The sequence below is a fragment of the Chrysemys picta genome, chromosome 4 (genome assembly GCF_011386835.1).
Source record: "Chrysemys picta bellii isolate R12L10 chromosome 4, ASM1138683v2, whole genome shotgun sequence".
NCBI lineage: Eukaryota > Metazoa > Chordata > Testudines > Emydidae > Chrysemys > Chrysemys picta.
In genome coordinates, this window is record NC_088794.1 from 138,229,287 (window position 1) to 138,242,148 (window position 12,862).

The 12,862-nt window shown below is 45.9% G+C and overlaps 1 long non-coding RNA gene across 1 annotated transcript; it reads right to left on the minus strand.

Annotated features, from left to right (window-relative positions):
- Positions 1-1,475: 1,475 nt before the first annotated feature.
- LOC101935778 (uncharacterized) lies at positions 1,476-4,132 on the minus strand. The gene is made up of 3 exons (XR_255129.4): positions 4,048-4,132; positions 2,698-2,776; positions 1,476-1,595 (listed from the first exon to the last, which is right to left on the minus strand). It is a non-coding gene; the product is annotated as an uncharacterized LOC101935778 (long non-coding RNA).
- Between the last annotated feature and the right edge of the window lie 8,730 nt (positions 4,133-12,862).

Sequence of the window (12,862 nt, forward strand, 5' to 3'; positions counted from 1 at the left end):
ATACTAGACACCATTTCAAGATTAGCTTATAAAAATCTCTGTCCAAGGAAATGAGGGTGTGCAAAGCTTATTTAAGCTACCTAATGTCTTTCCCCACCCCAAAAATAGCTTTTATAGCACCTCTCATCAAGAGCATCACTCTTTACAAGCATCATCAAATAACTCAATCTGAAGACAGCTTTCAGAGTAACAGCCGTGTTAGTCTGTATCCGCAAAAAGAAGAACAGGAGTACTTGTGGCACCTTAGAGACTAACAAACATATGGAACATTCTATATGCATCCGAAGAAGTGGGCTGTAGTCCACGAAAGCTTATGCTCTAATAAATTTGTTAGTCTCTAAGGTGCCACAAGTATTCCTGTTCTTCAATCTGAAGAGATTCCTAAGTAGATTCACATCCTATACTTGCCTAAGTTCCTATGCCAATTTTGTGGTTTTACCCCATTTTGCTCTCCCCTCTTGCCATATGAAAAAAACAGGAGAAACTGAACACATACACACAATGCACAAAGACTTTGTGACAAAGTAGACTGAGAAAACAAAAACAAAATCTTTCAGTTAATACCTAATAGGTGGGGTTTTTCTTTTATCTATTATTGATAGAAAGCAGAAGTAGGCAGTGTCCCTCTAATACCCTTTAATGTGGTCAAGAATTTCCATCTTACAGATGGGGAAAGCTTTTGCAAAGGTTGGATAACTTGCTTATGGGTACACAGTAAATCAGCTGTGGAGCTGGGTATACAAACCTGAAATCATAACGCCGGTGGCCATTGCTCCAACTACTAGATAATGTGTATAACAGCCTAGGGCATATGATCATGATTCCTTCAAGTGGCCAGCCCCAATCACTACATGAGCATACATATGTGATAGGCATACAGAAGACTTTTCCGTTGACACCTAGATTAGAATTTTTACCTGTAAATGCATCTCTAATGTACGACAAACAGTGAATTTCTGTTGCTGAGAGTGGCAGGAGTATCAGAGCTGTTAAAAATTTCACACCCTGTCTGATGTAATTAAAATGGCCTAACCCCCAGTGTAGACACCACGAGGTTGATGGAAGATTTCTTCTGTCAACCTAACTAGCACCTTTGGAGGGGTGGATTTACTGCAGTGACAGAAGAACCCCTTCATCACTGTAGTAAGTGTCTACGCTACAGCTGCGCCGCTGTAGCAGTTTCTCGTGTGTCCCCAAACACCTGCCTCAGGGACAGAGGACTTGTAGTGCTGCTACTTATTACAATTCCCAGAGGGATCTCCCACAGCCTTCAGGAATAAAAGCAATGCTTACAAGCAGGGACTTAAGAAATAAACATACCAAAAAAAAAATCAGTGAAAGGGTCCCGTTCTTTGTTATGGAAGACAGTCGTTGTGACTAAAAGTTTAAACAAAGTTGAAAAGTTGTCAGGCTGGAATTCTACTAGTGACTTCAGCTCACAAATATCAGCCCGGGAAGGGTAAATTCCAGGACGGTGGTTTAGCCGTGTTGACACACCATTTACACAATATCTAAAAATCTCTTCAAAGCAGGTAACAACGAGGCGGCATTCTTACATAAGTGTGTACCTGTTCTGAACACATCATCAGGAGCATCTGAAAGAAAAATACAGAGGAAAAGTTTGATAGGGAGAGTGTGGTGGGGGAGAAACTCCTAATGTTAGTCTGCAAGCTTGGGGCTAGGGAGAGATGTGGAGGGTCCATCTTTATCCTACACATCAAGAGCAGGAGTTGGGGAGTGGAGTGTCTTGAGGAACATCTGATTTTGGCACTCAGAGCTGGAAGGATGGTCCAGTGATTAGGGAACTGGCCTGGGACTCATGAGACCCGTGTCCAGTTCCTTGTTCTGCCCCAGACTTCCAGTGTGACCCTTGGGCAAGTCACATAGCCTCTTCATGCCTCTTCCCTACCTCATAGGGCTGTTGTGAGGATAACTACATTAAAGATGGTAAAATGCTACAGTAATGGGAATCAGTTAAAATCCATCAGCTCATATGCACGGATTTACACAGTAGAGGTGGGTGGAAGTATGCTGGAAAGATCATACACAGATTTGCATGGAACTTCAGTGAGGCTATTTCTACTCTTTCTGCTCAGCAAGTGGCTAAAGGCCAAGTAGTGAACTCTAATATTTGGAGGACAAGTCCCTCCTGCCAAACAGGACTCCTGAACACAAGTTTAAAACCAGTAAGCTAAAGTAACTACAACTGTTGGCCCCCTTCCTGGGCCCCTCTCATAAGAATCATTTGCAGTAATAAAATTCCTAAGCAGAGTTTCAAGGCTTTTCTAACTGCAAGAGGCACTGTTCGACAGTGAAGGACAAAAGCTAGCTAAAAAAAAATGTCTTGGTTAAATAAGAGGGCAGGAACTGTTAAAAACATGTCTGGCACTAGCTGGGGAAGGGAAAAGTTGGCCAGAGTATTTGGCTCTTAACCCTGCCCCTGCAGAAACTGTGGCAGCAAGAAAGAGGCCCTTGTCTGTGGCTCAGAACCCTGGAGTCTGGAAGACTTAGGGCTCCAAGAACCAGGCTGAAGTGCCATCTTCCCCACTTGTTTCAGCCACATGCCTTAGCTTAAGCTAAGTTTAGATGTAATTGGAGACAGGGACTTTTTTCTATGATGCATCTGTGCAGTACCTAGCACACTGGGGCCCCCAACCCGGCTGAGATCTCTGTATTACAAATCACTACAAACCATACAATAGTAACCGCAGCAGAGGACCCTGATAAGGGATGCAGCAACAGTGTGATGATTAGATCTTTATCAAGGAAGGCGAGACTGTAAGAAGAGAGAAGGTGGCTCTAGTTCCATTGATTTAACACCACCAATAGAAACAATTTAGCTGCCTAGGATTATAAACCATAAACTTCTGCAGGCATTGCTAAATAGCCATATTACTGATTGAAAGCCAGTCATTAACTGCATAGTAAAGGCTTGTCTACACAAAGTTGTGTGGCATTAAACTATCCCAGTATAATTAAAATGGTACAACTCCACTAAGGGGGACACAGTTACACCAGTAAAAAGGTGTTTATACCAGTATAACTTATTCCCATACAGGAAAGTGGAAAAAGCTACACTGTTATAAGGCACTTTATACCAGTATAACTGTCCACACTAGCGCTATGTCTACACTTGCAGGGTTTTTGCGTTGTCAGTTTCAACAGCGATAGTGACCCGGTGAAAGAAAAGCGCTGGTTTGTGTACTCACTTCCACAGGCATCAGAGTGTGTTTACATTTGCAGCACTTCCATCGCCAGTGAGAGCAGCGCACGGAGGGCAGCTATCCCACAGTGCAGCTCTCTCCATTTTGATTATAGGTCTTGTGGGAAGGGGGCGGGGGTTGTGATCGCGCGGCATCCTGGGTCCCTGCCCAGCCTCCTCTCCCCAAACACTGCTCAGCTCCAGTCGCTCAGCATTGCTCCAAGCAGGGGATGCTCCGTGGAACAGGTATTGTCACCTGGCCAGATAAGTGAGCGCTTCCCAAGAAAACAGGAAGGGGAGTTTCAAAGTTCCCAGGGCTTTACAGGGGGAGGGGCGGATGTCTGTTTACCTGGTGTCAGAGCAACAGAGCTGTTCGCCAGAGTGGTCACCTAGGCACTGTGGGATATCCCGTGGAGGCTAACAGCTCGGTAAACAGTAAGAATGTGTCTTCACTTGCACATCACCACAGAAGCCTCACCGGTAAGAGCTGTATGCCTCTTGCGGAGGTGGTTTTCTTTTTGTGGTGAAAATTTTGAGTTTCAATGCAAAAGTCATGGGCAGTAGATGCTCCCACAGTTTGTGTGTAAAAAAAGGGACTTTTTCCGCTTTAAATGGCAAGTATAGACGTGTCCTAGGGGTTGTACCAGTTCACACTACGTGAAATAGTTACCCTGGTCCAAACATGGTGTGAACCAGGCCTAAGTCACCAAAGAAAGTCTAGGGGGAAAATGTCGAGGCAGCTTTCATAGGAGAAGCTAAGCACCCTCCAGGTCATTCATTTAAGGCACAAATAGCTAAGAGGGAAGTGGAAATGGTCAGGTGGAATAGACAAAGTGGTGTCAGACCTCTTAAGCCCTCCCATCCACTCTCTTTTCAAGAGGCAGCAGGGACAGCAGTTTCTTCTATAGGAAAACCAATGTAACTGCAACAGGAGACAAAAAAGAGGAACCCACTTTAAGACAAAGGAACCATAGTCTGGCTAGGTTATATAGGGTTACCATATCTAATAAATAAAAAAGAGGACCCTCCACGGACCCTGGCCCTGCCCATTTCCCCACCCCTAGCCCTGCCCTAACTCCGCCCCTCCTCCCTCCCACTCCCAGCCATGGGGAAAGGGCTGCCCCAGCGCTACCGGCTTCACGGTTTGCCGGGCAGCCCCCAGACTCTGCACCCCCGGCCGGCGCTTCCCCAGCGCAGCTGGAGCCCGGGAGGGGAAGCGCCCAGCCGGGGGCGCAGGGTCTGGAGGCTGCCCGGCAAACCGTGAAGCCGGTAGCGCTCGGGCTTTGGGCAGCCCCTATGCCTCCGGACCCTGCACCCCCAGCCGGGCACTTCCCCTCCCGGGCTCTGGCGGCGCAGGGTCCGGAGGCACGGGGGCTGCCCGAAGCCGGTAGCGCTCAGGCAGCCCGGCTCTTAAACAGAGCCGAAGAGTCAGGGAGGAGCAGAGCCGCCGCGGCTGGAGGCTCTGCTCCTCTTCGGCTCTGTTTAAGAGCCGGGCTGCCCGAGCACTACCTGCTTCGGACCCTGCGCCGCCGGAGCCCGGGAGGGGAAGTGCCCGGCCAGCGGCTGGGGTCCGGAGGCATAGCCCATAGCGGGCAGCTCGGCTCTTAAACAGAGCCGAAGAGTCAGGGGAGGAGCAGAGCCGCCATTTTCCCGGACATGTTCGGCTTTTTGGCAATTCCCCCCGGACGGGGGTTTGAGTGCTGAAAAGCCGGACATGTCCGGGAAAAAGAGGACGTATGGTAACCCTAGGTTAGCAACGCATAGTTTAGCCAAAGCAGTAGGAAGAGCAGATTTAATGGGAGGAACTGGAGCCATATGCTAGTGACCTTTTGCTGATGTATGAGCATAGGTGCTGGAACTAAGGGCACTGAAGTGCTTTCCATTATACACGGGGTTTAGTTTGGTTCAATGGCTCTCAGTACCTGCACTATAAAAATTGTTCCAGCGCCCCTGCATATGAGTGAAAGACAATGGCACTATTACACCTTTCTTCTTAAAAAGAACAGAAAGCTTGCCCAAAGGAATGGCTGTTGTATGGGTTTGATTCTGCCATGGATGGTGATATTTTTATTAGCTATAAAAGTCAGCCCTCCCATAGAGAGCCCTGCCTCCCCTCAAAGTTTCTATTATCAGCTTGTCCTTCAGCTGCCAGGCTAAACAGAGTGAAAACAACGTATAAGGAAGACCTAGCTATTCTCTGTCTCCAAGGCCAAGGAGAAACAATGGATTGGTGAGAAAGATTTCATCTGTAAAAGCCTAAATAGCAGCTACTGGTTTTACCGGGGCAAGAGAAAACAATGGGTGTTTTTACAGTGAGGTGTATTGTCAGGCAAGTTTGACGGACACACTGGAATTGGACATCATTGTAAATTTGAAGGAACTTCTGGAATTGCTACTTCAAAAGCCTTAGCAAGGAGGGGTGGTGCAGAAGTCTTGCCCTCCAGCCTCCTGGCCCTGCTCTGGCAGTTGTACTCTGTTATGGTATCTCACTCCACGCATGCATGTCTGCCAGCACCACCCAAAAAAAGCTTTTTTAGTTTGGGGTCTCTCAGACAAAGTCACTATCCTTTCCCCCCACTTTTCTGAAGCTCTGGGCGGACCAGTTGACCTGGTGCAGTACTTGCTGACTACTCTAGAGTGATCTGCACTGTTGTTGTACTGCTCTAGAATACAGTCAGGGATGATTAGAGTCTTGCTCAGAGCAAATGCAATCCCCAAAGTGATGTGATTGGCTGTGCACCATTTGAGGCAATGTTGTGTGGCCACATGTTGGGTTATTCTAGGAGGCTGCAACAGCTATCCTAACACTGTGTTCTCCCATAGAAGCAAGGCCTTTGAAAGCTCATCTGAGCAGAAGAACAATCTCCTTCATCTAACCAGTCAAGAATGCTGAGTTAAGACAGGCTGATATAGGAGGGAGAAGCAGAAATATCAGTGCGACTGAGGCATATATTTTGGCACAGAGCACTCCCTCATCCCAACACATCAACACCAAACTCCCGTGTCACAGGAGACATGCACAGTTACTGCCCAAGGCCAAATGCAACAGCTACAACAGTTTTAGGTAAAACATCATCTGTCTCACTCAAGCATCTCCCTCACTTCCTGTCCAACTTACCCCTGCTTTTGCAGAATATCTGCACAAAGTGGGTCTGAGGAGGTTCACGACTGATACTTGCAGCATTTACAGCACCAGGTTCCCCAGTGTTTCTGAATAGCTAAGCATCATTTGTGGCAAGGCCCAGCACCTCTTCAGTTCACAGCCCAACACCTCCTGCTTCCTTTTACAAATGTTGCTTGGAATACAGCAGGCAGGTGTGATATCATCTACATTGCAGACTGCACTGTCACTGCTTGGCAGCAGGCTCCTCCATCTTGCTTTCAGCCTCACAAATACACATTTCCACCACTGTTCTGCTCCTGCCAAGTCTGTAGTTGAATTCCCAGTGTTGACAGGCTTTTACAGCTCCTGGCCAGGATATGGCAGATGGGGAGAGAAACAGTTTCAAACAGTTTCCTGCCTTAGGTCTAGTCTTCACTAGGAAGTTAGGGTGACAGTTAAACCGACCTAGCACCCTGGCGTAGACACCACTAGGTTGACAGAATTCTGTCAACTTAGCTACTACCTTTCGGAGAGGTGGAGTACCTACGCCAACGGGAGAACCCCTCCTGTCGGTGTAGGTAGCATCTTCACTGGAGTGACACTGTTGCAGCATTTTAAATGTAGACAAGCCCTTAGTGGGAAGCCTGCACCTCAGCTAACAGGAAACAACCTGTTGATATCCGCTGGGGCTGATTTCTATTTTCTAGTAATCTGGGGCCACCTGAACTCCCTAAACTTAGCTGAGTACGAGATCCAAAGACACCACCACTCGAGCGGACTTTGAGCCAAGACAGGTAGGAGCCAACTGGAAGAAAAAGTTTTCCTAAAATATTTTTCAAAAAAGGCAAACTAAAGTTAGAAGTTATTTTCAGTTTAGAGTTTCCAAAGTCTGGCAAAAAAAAAAAAGGGGGGGGGGGGTTTAAAAGTAGGTAACATAAATTGTAAATGTATACAAGCATTCCCAAAATCCAAATACAACTTAGGTAGGAAAACAGCGTGGCTAAAATCTAAGCAGCTTCATGCTAGTTCTCTGAAGCTAAGAGTCTGGGAGAGGGTGGGGAGAGCCTCAGATAAATTTCCTGTGAATACTTGCTGTTCATTTCCTTTTGTTTTTTGCTTGTTGCTCCCATTCCTTGGCACTGAGTCATTTGCTCTAGCTGAATCAGTGACTTCCCAGCATCGGACACACAACCTTGCATTAAGATAGATAATGTAGTACCCATTCTGTGAAGGAGAGGGGGAGAGATAAGGAACTGAATTACACAAGTATAGTTTTAGAAGGTGGATATTCTATGCCATTCACAAGTCTTTCATTTTGATTATGACTTTACATTCTACAGAATAATATCAAAACTTCAAAACATTGTTTTGAATTGAAAACACCACACACATTTCTTTCTGATAGAAAACTGTTCCATCCAAGTTTTTCTGACCACTTCTAATTATTCTAATCTATATAAAATTAAATCAGGATGTCAAAATGATTTTAGAATTTTGCTCTAAAATCTCATCAACATACCCATTCCTGCAAAATATTTTGATTTGGACAAAACTGCGTTTTCCAATAAAAAACTATTCTGTAAAAAAAAAAATTTTCAACCGGCTCTAATTGCCATGTTCTGTGGCCTGTACCATGCAGGGGATTGGGATCATAATGGTTCCTTCTGACCTAAGGGCAGGTCTTCACTACCCACTGGATCGGCAGGTAGAGATCGATCTATCGGGGATCGATTTATTGCGTCTCGTCTAGACGCAGATACATCAATCCCCGAACGCGCTCCCCGTTGACTCCGGAACTCCAGCTCACGAGAGGCGGAAGCAGAGTCAACGGGGGAGCGGCAGCAGTCGATTCACCGCCATCCTCACGGCCAGGTAAGTTGACCTAAGATACGCTGAATTCAGCGACACTATTTGCGTAGCTGAAGTTGCGTATCTTAGGTCGACCCCCACCCAGTGTAGAGCAGGGCTAAGTATCTATGAATAAATAAAAGCATAAATAAATTATATTTTATTTCAATAAAGGTATTACTTGATATCTACATGCTTCTGTATATACGTTAACTAATAAAAGCCTTAGGAAGAATACATATGCTGTCACACACGTATAAACCTTCGTTTAGACAGATAAGGTGGGTAATATATCTTTTATCTGATCCACTTCTGTTGGTGAGAGACAAGCTTTCCAACCACACGCAGCGCTTCTTCAAGTCTGGGAAAGGAACTCTCAGCATCACAGCAAAATGTAATGTGGAACAGATTGTTTAGTATTTAGCACATATTGTAAGAGACCATTCAAGGTATAATGGCCCATTAACACCTCTGCAGTTATGGGGGGGGAGGGGGGGGAAGAGGGGGTTAGTTGCAACAATAACAAGCCATAAGTTTAGATGGCCATTATAGCATGGCTCAAACTGTATCAATATTTTTTACCCGAAGTTTTTTTTTTTTTTTTTTTTTAAAGCACTATTAATATTGTGAGTTTCCAAGATAAACCCCCCGCCCCCGATCATAGCCACAATGATTTAATAGCATGGAGGCAGATTAGCCAGTATGCAGGGGGACCTTGCACACTGCAGAGGTGGGCTCTGCACCAGTTTCTGGAAGGCCACTTCAGAGTGGGGAGATGTGGCCATTATGTTGACAGACTCAGCTCAAACTCCTGTAGATTAAGTACAAGTAGATCTCACGCTCTTTTCCAGCTAGAACAGTTGTTCCCAAACTTTAACAACCTGTGAACCCCTTTCACTAAAATATCAAGTCTCACGAAACCCCTCCTAAAAATGAATATTTCCAGGGATTTTCTCTATTACTTGAGTATAAATTATAAAAGCAGCGATCTTGGAAATATAAAGTTTGTTTTTATGACATGCTCATTACACACTATTATTATTATAGTATTTTTATTACATTATGAAAATGGCAACACTTTTCCAAGATCTTACTTTCGTAGCTTGTATCACTTTGAATAAGCCTGTTATAAGACAAGGCTTCTATCCCCAAACACGCTCACCGTCGACTCCGGAACTCCACCAGAGTGAGCGGTGGTAGCGCAGTTGACGGGGGAGCCGCAGCCGTTGATCCTGCGCCACGTGGACCCCAGGTAATTCGATCCAAGATACTTCGACTTCAGCTATGCGAATTCGTGTAGCTGAAGTTGTGTATCTTGGATCGATTTCCCCCCCCCCGCCCTCTCCCCAGTGTAGCCCCTACACAAGCATTCAGGTCTTGAGCAGTTGAGGCAAACAATGCACATTACAGCAAAGCTTAAACTTGTTCTTCATAATAATTTTTAAAACAATACTAGCTGCCTATTTAATTTTTAAAACAGCAAAAAATATTTGCCTCCCTTTCCATTTCTTATAAGGAGTCTTGAAGTTTAAATCTCATCAGTGTGCTAGATATGCTTGCTTTGATTTGCTTAGCTCTTGGAAGTCCAGGGGCTCCGGGATGCTGGCCCCGTGCTGCATGGGGTTCCTAGGGACAGCTCTGTCCAGCATTAGGGAATTTTTTCCTGAGAACCCTCTAACATTTCATGAACCCCAGTTTGGGAACCACTGAATGAGAAGCTGCCTTGCTCATGGGAGGGAGTTGATTCTTTACCAAAGTTCCCCATGTGAAAAGCTTGTTTATACAGGCTGTATGCAGTACTGTATCAATTTCACCCCTTGGGATTAGAGTTTGCTCAACTGTTTCAAATTTGAGGGCAAGTTTTATTTGTACATGCCACTGCCAGAAGAGACTGTTGTGATCACCTAATTTAGTCTCCTGTGTAACACAGACCATAGAACTCCCCCCAAAATAATTTCTAGAGCAGGTCTTTTAGACAAACATCCAATCTTGATTTAAAAATTGTAAGTGATGGAGAATTCACCATGACCCTTTGTAAATTGTTCCAATGGTGCATTATGCTCACCATGAAAAATTTACACTGTATTTCCAGTCTGAATTTGTCTAGCTTCATGATTGTGTTATATCTTTCTCTCCTAGATTGAAAAGCACACTATTAAATATTTAGTCCCCACATAGGTACTTCTAGACCAGTGATTCTCAACCTGCAGCCTGTTTGTGGCCCAATCAGCACAGAGCTGCAGCCCATGTGACATCCTCAGGGCTATATAGGTAGTATTGGATGTGGCCCACAATGGTAAATAGGTGAAGAACCACTGTTCTAGACCAGTGGTTCTCAAACTAGGGCCGCTGCTTGTTCAGGGAAAGCCCCTAGCGGGCCGGGCCAGTTTGTTTACCTGCCGCGTCCGCAGGTTTGGCAGATCGCGGCTCCCACTGACTGTGGTTTGCCGCTCCAGGCCAATGGGGGCTGCGGGAAGGGCGGCCAGCACATCCCTCGGCCCATGCCGCTTCCTGCAGCCCCCATTGACCTGGAGCGGCGAACCGCGGCCAGTGGGAGCTACGATCGGCCAAACCTGCAGACGCGGCAGGTAACAAACCGGCCCGGCCCGCCAGGGGCTTTCCCTGAACAAGCGGCGGCCCTAGTTTGAGAACCACTGGTCTAGACTGTAATCAAGTCACTGCACTGAAAATGTTATTGTCCTTAAAATAAATTTAAAGCTCCGCTTTATGCATCCAGATCTGCAATCTCTCAATGAGTGTAAAAAGCTACATACAAGTGATGTACCACTACAATCTTTGTTTAGCTATGTTGACATCTAAAAAGCCAAATAACATTTGATTATTTTCTCAAAAAAATTTTATAAGATCATTGGGCTGTCTGAGCTCCTTTTAAGAGTTATCACACACTGATTTTTGAGATACCCTATACATAGAACAGGAAGTAACTGCAGTGATTTTAAGGTACAGTATCTGTAGACAATTGCTGATCTTTTTAAAAGAATGAATACCAAGTATTCCCTGGACTTTTACTACATCAGTTACCACTACAAAGGCCACACAACTGGAAGTGAGCTGAATTAAACACGTTGTTTATTAAATCCCCGATCACCTACACCTGTGCACTCATCACTGAAGGCCCAATTTGGCTTGCAGAATCCATTGTTGGTAGCGATTCATGAGAAGAACCCAGATTTGACTTCACTGAGAGAGGGACCAGGCTCTTAAAGTCCAGGATGCATTTGTGGTAGACAGACATTTTTACCTGTAATTAGTAACCTTATTTTGGGGGAGAACATGGACACCACTGTCAAACCCCACAGAGCCATTTTTATTTAGTCACTTCTCAGAGTACAACTGCACTTTTTAAGCAAATGAGTGCTTTATAAATCTGTTTAATAAACTAAATTCCATAACCTGCGTAAAGGCAGTTATTTCTTTTGTGGTAAGAACACATGATTAGGTGTCTGGGCCTCACATGAAAGCAATTTTATCCATATTTCTTACAGAATATTTCATATCAGGGTATCAGCAGGACAACTTAAACAGTCAATGTTTTTAAGGCACAGCATACTCTAACATATCCCAACTCCCCAATAAGAGAAGTTACTCTGAAGAGGTTATTTTTAAACTAATAAGCTCATTCAAAGATATATTCCCCATCAATGGGGTCTGTTCTCCCACTGGATGACAGCTACCTTCCACGCATGCTGAGTTAAGAGCACTATTAGTCCCCATACACAGATAGGAGCCTCAGATCTCAGCTGTATTTCCACCAAGAAAAACAGTGCATCTTGTTTCCTGCAAACTAAGTTGAAAACTGCTGTACATTTGTGTAGACAGGGGAAACTACATTTAATACTGGTAGGAAAGTGATGTTTGACTATCAACAGCAGCGAGGCTTTTCCCAGCACACTGACTTTGGAGGAATTGCCATACCCAACCACCACTGTTCTGTAGAGATGTGGCTTTAGAGCAGGGGTAGGTAACCTTTCAGAAGTGATGTGCCGAGTCTTCATTTATTCACTTTAATTTAAGGTTTCGCATGCCGGTAATACATGTTAACGTTTTTTAGAAGGTCTCTCTAAGTCTATATTATATAACTAAACTATTGTTATGTAAAGTAAACAAGGTTTTCAAAATGTTTAAGAAGCTTCATTTAAAATTAAATTAAAATGCTGATCTTACACCACCAGCCTGCTCGGCCTGCTTCCAGGCCTGCAGCCGGGACCCCAGACCTGGGCGGGAGTTCAGGGCAGAGGGTGCACGGCAGAAGGCTGGGTGTGTGGTGGTGGTGGTGGTGGGGGGGGGTTCAGGGGTAAGGGCAGAGGGCTTGGGTGTGTGGGGGGTGTAGGGCAGAAGACTGGGCTGCTCGGCTCGTGGGGGTGCTCCCAGCCCCCTGCCCTGAGTGGCTCATGGCAGGGGGCTGGGAGGGATATGCCCGGTTCCACCCCCTTCCCCAAGGACCGTCCCTACCTCTCTCTGCCTGATCTATAGAGCAGCGATCACGCTGCCGCTCAGCTCTGCTCCGCTCCCCCTCGCAAGGGCCATCGCCAGCAAGGAGAGGGTGGGGGAGGGGCCGGAACGCACCAAGCTGTGGGAAGAAATGGGGGAGGGGGGGGAAGCTTGGCTGCAGCAGGACCAAGCTTCTGCTTCCTGCCCCCCCAGGGGAGAGCGGGGGGGCTGAGTGGGGCGGGGGGCGTGCCACTCAA